The sequence below is a fragment of the Mandrillus leucophaeus genome, unplaced genomic scaffold (assembly GCF_000951045.1).
Source record: "Mandrillus leucophaeus isolate KB7577 unplaced genomic scaffold, Mleu.le_1.0 Scaffold282, whole genome shotgun sequence".
NCBI classification, from domain to species: domain Eukaryota; kingdom Metazoa; phylum Chordata; class Mammalia; order Primates; family Cercopithecidae; genus Mandrillus; species Mandrillus leucophaeus.
In genome coordinates, this window is record NW_012102943.1 from 1,536,068 (window position 1) to 1,550,114 (window position 14,047).

General features: G+C 51.3%; 1 protein-coding gene across 1 annotated transcript in view; it reads right to left on the reverse strand.

Annotated features, from left to right (window-relative positions):
- The window catches only part of SYNPO (synaptopodin), a 59,615-nt gene extending 47,483 nt beyond the window's left edge, over positions 1 to 12,132 (reverse strand). The window contains exon 1 of the mRNA XM_011985328.1: positions 12,024 to 12,132. The gene's annotated coding sequence lies outside the window, so the exon portion shown is untranslated. The remainder of the gene's footprint in view (positions 1 to 12,023) is intronic.
- Between the last annotated feature and the right edge of the window lie 1,915 nt (positions 12,133 to 14,047).

Below are 14,047 nucleotides of genomic sequence, written 5' to 3' on the forward strand. Positions count from 1 at the left end.
AGTCAGTCCCAGAGGGATGTCCACCAGGATCCCATGGTCCTAATCCTTTCCTCTAGTCCTTTAGGACAGACTGACCAATCTCGGCATCCTTCCTCCCTTCCTCAGCGGCCATCAGCATCAACCATCCCGGCTGCCCAGCCTGCTCTGACCTCTTCTCCTTCCCCCCTAGTCCCCTCCTGCCCTCCATTTCTGCCCACCTCCTGGGACAGAAGGGACCAGTGTTGGATGGGCATGAGGTGGAGCTGGGGGGACCCCCAGGAGCCATAGGAAACCAGCCCTTGGCACTAGGTAGTGGTGAGAAGTTGGGAAGAACTTCCAGCTGGGCACACTGGGTGGTCTCAGAAGAGATAAGGTTTCAGTTCAGCCTCAGAATGGTGGGTAACTTCAGATGAGTCTCTGCATCTTACTGAATTTCAGGTGCCCTCTTGGTAGAATGGAGACTCAGTCATTCACTTACTCATTTGTTCACTCAACGCATATTCACAGAATGCCTGCTAAGTGCCATCACTATTTTAAGTGCTGGCAGTACACAGTGAACAAAAGAGAAAGAAACTCTGCCCACGTGAAGCTCACATGTTAGCTGGGGTGGGCAGATAAATAAATAAGAAAGTATGTCAAATGGTGTTAAATGCAATGGAAAAATAAGCCAGAAAGGCGACCTGGGAGTGCTGTGTGTCATTAAGATAAAGAAACTGTGGTATGAGCATAACAAACCTTAACAGATGTCATTCCATGTTTTGTATAGCATATGCATTTCAAGTTCACTATTATGGTAAATTCTCATATGCAATTATAAAAAAAACATAAACCAACATTAGGTGGCAAACTTAGAAACATAAGCCCTGCAAACCCCTGGGAGACATATTTCTTATGCTAATATTTTGATTATTCAATTGTTCACCATTTTAGAACCTTCCTATTCCATTCTGAATATGTCTACTATTTAGAAATGAGTATTTTTTGTAATCCTGTATATAAAAAATAAGATTTCATATGTTAGCATTCTTTTTTTAGACCATTCTTTTCCAAGTTCATTATTGGTAGAGCATCGCCTCACTGTAAAACACATGATATGCAATGAGTTTGAGGACAATAATAATGATATCATATTGCTGTGAGGATTAAATAAGGCAACCTGTGAACATGCTCAATAGAGACAGCTGTTGTTATTATAATTATTGTTTTTGTGAAGTGGTGACTGAGGGCATTACAAGAGCTAGCATTTATTGAATATTGAGCATGTGCTGGGCACTGTGTCAATCTTGTTTCTTGTTTCTTCCTCACAATAACACAGTGAGGCAGGCACCTACTGTTACCCCCCAGTTAACAGATTGAGGAAGCGGAGGTTCACAGAGGGTGAGTCTGCGCCCATGATCCCAGAGCAGGAAAACGACCAAGCTGGAACCTCACAGGTGTCTGGGGCCTGGCGTGGTCACTGGAGGTTTTCTGAGGGTCTGGGGAGGGGCCGTTTCACACAGCACAGAGTCCTTCGTTCTAGCTCTGGCTCTGCCATGCCCACTGTGACCGTGGCCACATGCCTCCACTCTTGGGCTTTGGTGACCCCCACCGCACAATGACAGGGCTGGGCCTGGGGTCTCAAAATGCTCTTCCAGCTTTAGACTGCCTGTGGAACCCGGCACCCAGGATGCTGGTGGACTCAAGCCTGTTCCAAGTGGACTCACTGAAGCCAGCCTGCTCACAGAATCAGCCAAGTCCCCAGTACGTCACATCTATTTCTGCCCTGCTGGGTTTATAAATACATGGGCCAGGGAATCAGCTTCAGAGGAACTGGGGAGACTGAAGTCATGGCTATAAATACGGGGCTGAGACTGGCTGGGTCAGGCAGGGGTGTGGCAGGGCAGAGGCCACTCTGCACACAGTCCAGTCTCCCTTGGCCACACCAGAAAATGGGGGCTCAGATGGAGAAGGACTTGCCCAATGCCATGCCGTCAGCGTAGGGGGAGAGGGCTAGCACACAGGGCCCAGGTTCTGAGACTGCTTCTCACTGCCACCCCCTGCCACATTCACAGTGCCCCCTCACCCTGTCCCCCAGTTTAAACAAGAGACTGAGACTGATGCTATGATTTCAGTTTCTATAATAAACTTTTGCTGATAACGTACTGCTTTTTATCTGTTGCATACACTGGGGCTCCCAAATATTGCACTGCAGAAAGGGTTCAAGGACTAAAAATTCAGAAAATGCCTAACCAGCCAGGCATGGTGGCTCACGCCGGTAATCCCAGGATTTTGGGAGGCTGAGGGGGGCGGATCACTTGAGGTCAGGAGTTCGAGACCAGCCTGGCCAAAATAGTGAAACCCCATTTTTACTAAAAATACAAAAATTAGCTGGGCATGGTGGTGCATGCCTGTAATCCCAGCTACTCTGGAGGCTGAGGCAGGAGAATTGCTTGAACCCAGCAGGTGGAGGTTGCAGTGAGCCAAAATAGAGCCACTGCACTCCAGACTGGGAGACAAGAGTGAAACTCCATCTCAAAAAATTAAAAAAATTAAAAATAAAAATAGAAAATGCTTAACCATGCCTACCAAATGGGATCCCTTCTTCTCCATGCCAAGTGGCCCAGCTGTGTGCTGAAGCCAGCCACACTGTCTCAGCAGCCAATGTACCCTTTCCCAGCTCTGCATTCAGGGACATTGTCAATGGCTTAAAATGGGCCACAGTGGGAGTAGCTACACCACGGAAATTGGCAGGTGCTACAAATCATAGCTCTTTTTCTCCAGAGAGCAAGTTGTTAGACATTTATCCACACACCGCTGGTTAAAACCATGGCCAGTGAATCCCTACCGTACCCATTTCCTGACTGGCTGAACTTGCCCCAGTTACCTTTCTTCTGGGAGCCTCCAATCTTTCATCTGTGGAGTGGGAACACTAACCACGCCTGCATCATAGTGACTGTGAGGGCTACCGGAGCTGGTGCCCCTGAGGGTTAGCATGGCAATTCCCAAACTTGTCCAACTCATCAGAATCACCTGAGGATCTTTTACACATTCCAAAGCTCTGGCCGCACCCCAGACAAATTAAATCACAACCTCTGGGGGTAGGACCTGTGTTCAGTGTATTTTGAAGCTTCCCAGATGGTTCCTGTGTGCAGGTAGGTTTGGGAACCCTCACTCTTTACAAGCACTATGTAGCTGCCCAGAGATCATACAGGGATGGGGAAAGTGCAGACCCCACATCACTGCTCCATTGTTTAACTCCTGGGGTTTCAGGGAAAAAAAAGCTGTATTAAGAATAGTGGGTTTTCAAAGGATTATAAGCCATACAGCTATAAAGACACATGAACACGTATGTTTATTGCAGCACTATTCACAATAGCAAAGACTTGGAACCAACCCAAATGTCCATCAATGACAGACCAGATTAAGACAATGTGGCACATATACACCATGAAATACTATGCAGCCATAAAAAAGGATGAGTTCATGTCCTTTGTAGGGACATGGATGAAGCTGGAAACCATTATTCTCAGCAAACTATCGCAAGAACAGAAATCCAAATACCGCATGTTCTCACTCATAGGTGGGAATTGAACAATGAGAACACTTGGACACAGGAAGGGGAACATCACACACCGGGGCCTATTGTGGGGAGGGGGGAGGAGGGAAGGATAGCATTAAGAGATATACCTAATGTAAATGACGAGTTAATGGGTGCAGCACACCAACATGGCACATGTATACATATGTAACAAACCTGCACGTTGTGCACATGTACCCTAGAACTTAAAGTATCATAATAAAAAAAAAAAAGAATAGTGGGTTTTATTCATTTGTTTTTTCTGTTTGAAAGCCTAACCAATCTAAAGGAACCATGGGAGGAGAGGCCCTTACCCTCTCCTTTGCAGATGTGGGCCTGGCTGCCCCAGACTCCAGAACAGATGGGCCACAGGCTTATAGGCCCTGAGGAAGCTTCACTTCATGGAGTACCCAGCTGGCCAGCCAGGGAGACGGAGGGGCTTCGGGCTGGCCTCTCTTCCTCCGCTAGAGAGTCATGCTGGCCCTTTTGGGTCCACGGGCCAAAGGTTCATGAAGTTGGCTCTGCCTGCGAGACATCGAGCTCCTGGCTTGAAGGACTTGGATTAAGAAGGGTGACATCAGTGCACAGTTTATGCCAAGGGCTTAGGGCCTCAGTCCAGTTTCTCCCTGGACCACCACCAACAACAACCAGTGATAAAAATAATCATACTAGTGACTGACATTTATGGATTCTTCCTATACACTAGGCTATACCACAGCGAGCGCCTCGAAAGGCAATACGGTATAGCACTGTGCCATCCAACATGGTGGCCACGAGCCACATGCGCTACCAAGCACTTGAAATGTGGCTAGCCCACATTGAGATGTGCTGTAAATGAAGAATACACACCACATTTCCAAGACTTAGTACCAAAAAAAGAATGTAAAATGTCTCATTAACAAGTTTTTTTTATTTTTTTATTTTATTTTATTATTATTATTATTTTGAGACAGAGTCTTGCTCTGTTGCCCAGGCTGGAGTGCAGTGGCGTGATCTCGGCTCACTGCAAGCTCCGCCTCCCGGGTTCACACCATTCTCCTGCCTCAGCCTCCCCAGTAGCTGGGACTACAGGCGCCTGCCACCACGCCTGGCTAATTTTTTGTATTTTTAGTAGAGACAGGGTTTCACCGTGTTAGTCAGGATGCTCTCGATCTCCTGACCTCGTGATCCACCCGCCTCGGCCTCCCAAAGTGCTGGGATTATAGGTGTGAACCACCACGCCCGGCAACAAGTTTTTTTCTTACATTTATTACATGTTAACATGATGCTATTTGGAGTTTAAATAAATGCATTATTATAATTGATTTCACGGGCTTCTTTTTTCCACCTTTTTTAAAACCTTTTAGTGTACCTGCTAGATAATGTAATATTACATATGTGCTCACCTTATGTTTCAGGGGACAGCACTGGCATTGCAGTCAGGAGGGCTGGTCTCCACTGCCACACTCCAGCACTGCATTGTGCCACATACCAGCTGTGACACCTGGAACAAGTTATATCACCCTCTGTACCTCAGTTTCTTCATCTGTAAAACTAGAATAATAATAGTACCTACTTCTCATTTAAATGTGCCTGGCAAAGAAAGTCCTCAATAAAGATCAGCTCTCCCGGCAGCCCTTGGCATTGGCCTAAGTGATCCCTTGGGTTATTACGTGCCTCAATAGGTACTGAGCTCCCTGTCACTTGTGGTAAACAAGCAGAGAATGAGAAACTCTTCAGCAGAAATGAACTGACCCCAATATTACAAGAAACCCAGACCAGCACAGAGCATGGTAAGACCATAACCACCTTCACTCTGGACATTCTACCTTTATTAATGCAGCCTAACATCAGATTCGCTTTTTTTTTCTTTCAACAGCTATGTCCCTATTATGCTTATGGTCCACAAAGAAGTCACTAAACAACTGCTACTTTTATGCCATATCTCCCACATCCTGTACCTGGGCAGTTGGCATTTTGAGCTCAGTGGAGGACCTGACACGTATTTAAGTTAGTTTGGCATCATGCTGACAAGGACTCTCAGTAAGGACTGGAGCCCAGACTCAAGTTTATCAAAAGATCATAACCCCTCCCCCTACTCCTAACATAGGATGAAATAAAATAATGGAAGGGAAATACGTTTTGTCAACAGTTATCCAAGGTTACTATTAAGTCCATTCAGGACTCACTTGTTGAGTCTGGCAAGTGTGAGGGCGTCAGATACTGGTCAGGGAAGGCCTGGAGGATAGTATAGGCTCAAGAGTTGGGAGCAGGTCAAGGAAAGGATGATACCGAAAGAGGAGGCTGAAGGGCGCTGAGTCTAACTGTAGATTTGCTCGGTTGGCCAGCCCCTGTCACCTGCCTCTCCTCGTCACTGAAGCTTTGGCTCAGCACACACTCAGAAGTTCAGCCCTGCTCCTTCTAACCCCTGTGACCGTGGGCAGGTCACTTTCTCTCCCTGGACCTGAGAAAGGGCAAAATCATGTTGCTGCTCCACAGGGCATGGCAATACTGGAGGTGAAAGAGCTGGTCCCCACACCTGGTGCAGAGCAAGAGCCCAGTGCTCTGAGACAGTGTGGGGGCGTGGTCTGCCAGCCGGCCCAGTGCTGAGACAGTGTGGGGGTGCGGTCCGCCAGCCGGCCCAGTGCTCTGAGACAGTGTGGGGGCGCAGTCCACCAGCCGACCCAGTGCTCTGAGACAGTGTGGGGGCGCGGTCTGCCAGCTGGCCCAGTGCTGAGACAGTGTGGGGGTGCGGTCCGCCAGCCGGCCCAGTGCTCTGAGACAGTGTGGGGGCGCAGTCCACCAGCCGGCCCAGTGCTCTGAGACAGTGTGGGGGCGCGGTCTGCCAGCCGGCCCAGTGCTCTGAGACAGTGTGGGGGCGCGGTCCGCCAGCCGGCCCAGTGCTGAGACAGTGTGGGGGCACGGTCCGCCAGCCGGCCCAGTGCTCTGAGACAGTGTGGGAGCGCGGTCCGTCAGCCGACCCAGTGCTCTGAGACAGTGTGGGGGCGCGGTCCGCCAGCCGGCCCAGTGCTCTGAGACAGTGTGGGGGCGCGGTCCGCCAGCCGGCCCAGTGCTCTGAGACAGTGTGGGGGCGCGGTCCGCCAGCCGGCCCAGTGCTCTGAGACAGTGTGGGGGCGCGGTCCGCCAGCCGGCTCTGCGCACTGGCAGCTTGCCTTGGAGAAGCCATAAAGGAACGGTGTGGCCTTGGGCAAGTGACTTCCCCTCTTCTCCATGTACAAATCAGGACTAATCACAGTGCCCACCTCATAGAGTGGTGGTTGTGAGGATTAAACAAGTTAATATAAGAGCCTAGAACAGAGCCTGACACGTGGCGATGCCCAGTATACAGTAGGTGTTATTATTGCAGTGAGGGAGTTGAGCCTGACTAAGTTGTTGCGGCAGAGGGGAGCAGGTTGAACGAGAAGTAGCTACAGAAATACACCATCCCAGCATCTGTCCTCCAGCTTGGAGCTTCTCTGCTGTGTGTCTGTGCGCGCATGCGTGTCTACGTCTGTCTGTGTGTTTATGTATTCACTGTGTATATTTGTATGTGAATCTTGTGTTTATGTGGATATCTGCATGATATCTGCATGATATCCACATGCGTGTATGTTTGTGTGCATGTGTATATGTCTGGGCGTGTATCTGTGTCTGTGTGTCTATACTTGTTTCTATGTGACATTTTGTATATACGTGTCTGTGTGTAATCTGTGTAATTGTTTCTTTGTGTGTATCTATGTAACTGTGTGTAAGGGTGATGTATATGTGTCTCTGGGTATGTATGTATGAATCTGTGTGTGTCTGTGTGTGTGTGTCTATGTATATCTATCTGTGTGTATTTGTGTGTCTGTGTGACTGTTTAGTCATGTGTTTGTGCCTGTATTTATGTATGTGTCTGCATGTGTCTCTGTGTATCAGTGTGTGCTTATCTGTCAGTGTGTGCATGTTTGTGTGTGTGTGTGTGTGTGTGTGCGCGCGCGTGCATGTGGTGGGGGTGGTTGGAGTCTGTCTGCAGAGCTGCTGGGAGTGGCCCAGGAGGTGGTTCAGCCAGACCAAACAACCCCAGCGAGCTTGCAGCTCCAGGCTTTTCTCCTGACTCTGTTTGCTTTCTTCCTCTCCTTTCCGGTCCCCTTTAACCCATTCCTGCTCCAGTGAAGCTGGGAAGGAGGCCCTGTCCGGGTAGGTACCAAGGGCCTCCCCTTCCCCTCTCCCCATAAGGTTTTCTACCTTCTTGCCTCCACCCCTCCATCCCTGCCTTGTTGCCACGTTGATCCCACAGAGGCCCCTTCCCTGTCTAAGCCTCAGTTTTCTGAGTTTCCTCATCTCTTTAAATATCCTTTAGGCATGAACCATCACACCATTCCTGCTGTCAGTGACAAGGAAGAGCGCTAGTCCTGACCACCTGCCAACCTGGGAGACTCGGGCAAAACGTTCCAAGAAGTGCTTTTGGTAGTGTTTATGGCAAGATTTGAGACCAGCCTCAGGGAGAGCCAGGGCCTCTGGCCATCTAACCTCACTACTCACAAAGGCTGTGGCCCCAACTTGGGACTATCAGAGGGGAGCAATTTGAGGAGCAAAGGCCTCTGGGTTTCCATTCAGCTAGAGGGGTGTTCATTGAGCACCTACCATGTGCCAGGAGCTTAGGGTTGGCTCATTTAATCCACATAACTGCCTTGTGAGGTAGGTGTTATTCCTGCCCACTTTACAGATGTGGAACCTAAGACTTGGTGGGATGAGTAACCTGCTGGAAGTTACAGAGCCAGTGGGGGTGGGGATGGGACTGGAACCCAGGCCTGGGAAAGAGTTGGTGCTCTTCCCTCATCTTGGCGCACACCACTTGCGGCTGTGTTCCCCCTTCTGTAAAATGTCAATCATACCCCCTCCTTAAGCCAGCAGAGTTATCAGCAGGCTTGATGCCTTTGAGCTACAATTTGTTCAGTGCCAACTGCAGTGTGTGCCAGGGCTTCTGTGCCGCCACCCCGTGAATTTGCACAACAACCCATTTTGCAGGTCAGGAAGGTGGAGTTGAGACGTAGTCGCCTGGCAAGCTCCCGCAGCTGCTACAGGAGCAGAACACGGGGTCACCTAGCTTCTCTTTTTCTTTTTGCCTCACCCAGCAGCTAACTTCAGTTTTCCCTTGCCTAAAGTTAACATTGCCACAAATAGATCTGGATGTGACTCTGTAGATAAACTGCTTTGTTGCCACTTCCACACACTGCCCCTACCAAACCTAGGAAAAAGAAATCAAAGTAAAATCTAAGGAAGTCAAGAGCCCAGAGCATCACTGTCAGTGAAGAAGTTCTAGAATCTTCAGCCTCCATCTGCACCCCATTCCTTAACCCACCGGGGTGGCTTACTTAACCAGACCACAGTTATGGGAACAGTTTTGCTTTTAAATGAGAATGTTTCTTGGGGACGGAGTTGCTCTTTAAGCACTCATCCTCCCCACATAGCAGTGCCACCTCCCACTCCCTGGTCAGGCAGATCTCTCTGTAACGATGCCCATGCCAGGACAGCATGAAGCAGATCTCTGTTTGCCCTTGGCCTTGGGTATAGCTGCTAGTGGTTCAGCAGGACACACAAGGCCACTGAAGGCCAGTTAGAATGTGGCATGTTCTGCAGGCAGAGGCTATGCCCCTGACCACAGCCAGCAGCTTCCCCAGGGTTTGAAACAGGATTCAAGGGAATCCAGGCCCAAGGACTCTGAATGACTCCATATGCCCATCTCCAGGAAGCCCAACTCCAAAACTCACAGAGTTCTTCCCCCTAGGAAAGGCACCCTTCCATGAGAACAGGAGTCCCTGGAAATAGGATTTTGTTTCATCCTAGGGCAGCACTAGAGAATCACTTCAGCCTCATCAAGGACAATGCCTCCTGGGGCCAGAGGAGAGGCGGACCAGAGAGGGCAAGGAGCTTGCCTAGGGTCACACTGCATGTTAGTGTCAGGGATCAGGTGGACCCAGCCCTGTGCTCCTTCCTCTGCATCTCTACCTCACCAAGAAAGGACTGTGAATTCATCCCCACCCAAGGATGCTGTCCACATCCTGGAGTCAAAGCTTGGTACCCTTTGCCTGTTGCAGGACAAGACAAGAAAGAATGGTCCTGAGAGTTGCGTTTCCTGCAGCAGAGCAGGGTCAGGCTTCCCTAAAGAGCTGGTGATGAGACAAATCACCAGTGAATATCCACATATAAGCAACTGTGGTCACAACTAACACTAACAGCAACAGCAAACCTAGCAGAAAGGGAGGAGGGAGAGGGAGTATGTCCTGAAAGATGCCAGCTCTGACCAGCTTCGCCTGGAGAACTGACGGGGGAGCTTTGCCAAGGCCCCCCCCCCCAAAAAACCCTTGCATCCTCCCAGTGCACCTCTCCCTGGCCTGTCCTGGACTGGCAGATAAAACACAGCCAAGTGGCCTGGGAGCCAGAGCTGAATGGCAGGAAAGGCCAAGGCCAGGGTGGCCTCTCGCCTACCCACCCATCCTGGTGATTCAAAGCAAGGCTGAGTCCGGACAAAGCACTTGAAAACGTCAGTCAGGGGACAATCTCTTTCCCAAACTCCTTGCCTGTGACCTCGGGCATTCAGCTTTTACTCGGGACAGCTGATCTTTTCCCCAGCTCTGCGCATTCCATCCCCTGCCCCTTCCCACATAGCACTCACAGCATACACCACACACACACACACACACACACACACACACACACACGCCCCCTAAGGTGGCAACTGGGCTTTCCACTCTGTAATCACAGAATTACAGGGCGGTTGCTAGTTCGTGGGGGCCAAAAGATGGTCTACATAGCAGATCACACCTTCAGGCCCTAGACAGTCAAAACCAGTGCTCTTAGGAGCATTTAAAATGATGAAAGCGGCTACGCATGGTGCCTCATGCCTGTAATCCCAGTGCGTTGGGAAGCCATGAGGGAAGGATCGCCTGTGGCCAGGAGTTTGAGATCAGCCTGAGCAACATAGTGAGACCCTGTCTCTACAAAAAATAAAAGAAAAAACAGCTGGAAGAGTTATGATCATGCTACTGGACTCCAGCCTGGGTGACAGAGTGAGACTCTGTCTCTAAAAAAATAAAATAAACAAATAAAAATAAATAAATAAATAAAGTGCTGGAAGCATAACGAGAGCCCATTGCCAAAATGGACAGAACACAAGAATCTTCTCCTGATGCCCGGCTTTTATTCCTTTGGGTCAATTATTCCTTTATTTCCATCTACCCGCTGACTTGACATGCTATTTAGACACCTTTCCCTAACAGGTAAAAACAACACGCACTCCTTGTTACACTGAAAACTGGCAATCCACGTGGCACCGTCTCATGGACTGCCAGAGGTGCACACACCAGACTTTGGAAAACACTATCCTGGCCCAACTCTGCCATTGTGGGGATAGGGAAACAGGCCCGGAGACAGGAGGAGACCTGTCCAACATCCATAGCAAGGCAGTGGCAGGGCCACCACCAGAACCCAGAGCCTGGCACCCAGTAAGGCTCATTCCTTAAGGAGAGATGATCCAGGACTCAGGTCACCTAGGCCCTCGGGGAATCCCATTTGCCACAGAACCTAAGAATGCAGACTCCAGACTTGCACCAAGGCAGAGCCCACATCCCAGTGTCCTCTGTGCCCCCGATGAGTCTGGATGGCTCACCAAGACCCTCACTGAGTGAGGCTGTCCCTCACTCAGGCTAGGTTTTCTCACCTGCCAGGGCTATAGTGGCGATGCCGAGCTCCTGGAGGTGACTGATCTGAAAAAGATGAAAACAGACGTGGGAGCAGAGGTTGTTATCACCTCCTTGCTCTACTTCTCAGCTCTTCCCCCCGGGGAAATGGGCAGAGGTTGCACAGGTGCCAGAAGACTGAGCTGGGCTGGAAGAAAAGGAACGAAGTAGGATGGTGGTCACGAGGGAGTCTCCGCACAGTGAGAACCACCCCCCACTCAGGTGAGAATTCCCTCACCCCAGAGGGCCCTCCTAGGGGGCAGCCAGCAGGCTCCCAAGCTCTGGGTGACAGGTAGGAGTGTGCCCAGTACTCAGGCCGCAGGAGGCCACTCCAGCACTGCAAGCAGGAACAGCCCACCGACCTGCAGACGGGCTCTCGTGTGTGCACACACGCTCATTCATGCAATAAGCACATGCACAGAACTCATTCACTCACACACTGACACACTCTCACTTGTACGGATGCAAATGACCCCGAGCCCTCCTGCACAGCCCCTCACCCACCCTGGGGCACATGGTGGGGCCAGCTGCATCTTTTCTCCCCCAGCCCCAAGCACCAGGCTTGGCGGCGTCTCTGCCCCGCTGCCTGGGAGACACATGTGGTTTCAGTTAACAGGAGAGCGGGCATTTCCGTCCCAGACAGCCAGGCTCTGCCAGGGCCCTGGCCCCACAGGCGCCCGCAAGAAGGGCCACCTCCACCCCCACTCCGCCACTGACCATCCCAGGGATCCCGAGGCCCCCTCTCCCCTGGAAGGCTCTGTTCTCCTTCCCTTTGGTCGCCCCCTCACCTGTAGCCGGACACCACACCCTCCAGCGCAGCAACTGGCTGTGCCCGGGCCTCTGTCCACGGCTGCCCGGCTGCCCGCCGCCTGCCCGCCTGCTCCTCACTCACGCTCTGTCTTGAGCAGGCTGAGCGGGATGGGAGGAGGGCAGGGTGTCAGGGGGGCGGGCGGGAGGGAGGGGAGGGGGCGTGTGGAAATGAAACTTTAATAACAGAGCCCCTTTTGTTTCCGAGCATATGGGATATTTCATACATACTGAAGACATTAGCCGTCTATATTTTTAAGGGCTTGGGGTAAAGGATGAATAAATACAGCCCATATTCTGCTTGACAAACACACACATCAGAGTACTAACTTCTGTAGCATTTCAAAACCCGAAGAAAAAGACCCCAGCGACACAGGACACTTAAAAATAAATACGTTTCCAAAACCTCAGGCTGGCTTTGCCCCTTCATGGAGCCACTTGGAGGACTCGGGGCTCCACGGCACTTCCCACCACCCCCTACACCTTCTGTGCTATTGTGGGAAGCAAGCCCCTGGAATCCAGCCCCCTTCCCCGTTTCCCTTTCCCGGATCCCCTAACGCCCAGCCAGATCCCTGAGTGTTAAGAGTTCCAGAAGAGCTTGGAATCTCTGCTCTCCTCATTGCAGAGACGGGGAACCAAGGCCCAGAAAGGGGCAGGGACTTGCCTGAGGTCACACAGCAAATCCAGATTTGGGCCAAGGGGCTGTGCCTTCTTCTTTCAACAGGAGGGATCCCCACTTCCCCACCTGGGGGATGGGACTGGGGAGACCCCAGAGCCCCAGAGGGAGGGCCGGTGTGTGGGCTGGGAGAGTGCCCGCCTTCCTTTCCCAGTGGAGCACTGCTCTGGGTATCCCCTCCAACTCTGGGCACCCATCCAGGGGTGACGTCAGCAGGGCTGGGAATGGGGCTGGCCCCAGGAAATCCCCTTCAGGCCGGCAGATCCCAACAGGCCCGGAGGCCTCAGGTGCAGGAGCCTCCCTCCTTTACAGTTCAGCTCCCAAGTCCCCTCGCACCCTCCATCTTTTCTCCAGGAACAAAAGGAGAGGCCCAGAGAGGTCTGAGGTTTGGCCAAAGTCATGCAGCAAAATGATGGCAGGACAGAGAATCGACCCCGGCTCTTCTGAACCTGTGTTTGCTGGCAAGGCTTTGCCGGCAAGCTGTCCCCAGCTCCCTCCGGGCAAGGTCCCTTGCTCGGGGTCTGTGCAGTTTCCCCACTGGTGTCTACTCAGTCTCTGGAGATGGCCTCAGGTCCCCTCTCCTGTTAGAATTCAATCCCTTCTCATCAACTGCCTAACCATCCATTTAGTTAAGCAGTTAGCACAGTGCTTGACACTTAGTAAGTGTCCATGATAAATGCAAACACTTTATTTTATTTTATTTTTATTTTTTTTTGAGACAGAATCTTGCTCTGTTGCCCAGGCTGGGGTGCAGTGGTTGGATCTCAGCTCACTGCAAGCTCCGCCTCCTGGGTTCCCGCCATTCTCCTGCCTCAGCCTCCCGAGTAGCTGGGACTACAGGCGCCCACCACCTCGCCTGGCTAGGGTTTTTTTTTTTGTATGTTTTAGTAGAGATGGGGTTTCACCGTGTTAGCCAGGATGGTCTCGATCTCCTGACCTTGTGATCCGCCCGTCTCGGCCTCCCAAAGTGCTGGGATTACAGGCTTGAGCCACCGCACCCGGCCGCAAACACTTTATTATGATGATATTGATCGAGTCCCTGCTACAACCAAGCCTGTGCCCAGCACTGGCACTGCAGTAGTTACTGTAAGACAAGCCCGCCCCCCGACCCCCATGCTCACAGTACAGAAAGAGCCTCCGTCTTTGCAGATGTCTTCTCAGGGATTCTTCCCTGATACACTTTGCAGTAGGTACCACAGTCATCCTCACTTTAGGGCAACTGAGGCTCAGAGAGGTTTACACATCTCCCCAGGCCACACTGGTGGTGACGGGGCTGGGCCTCCTAGCAAGATTCCCTGACTCCAGAGCCGGTGCGGGTCACCCTCCTGG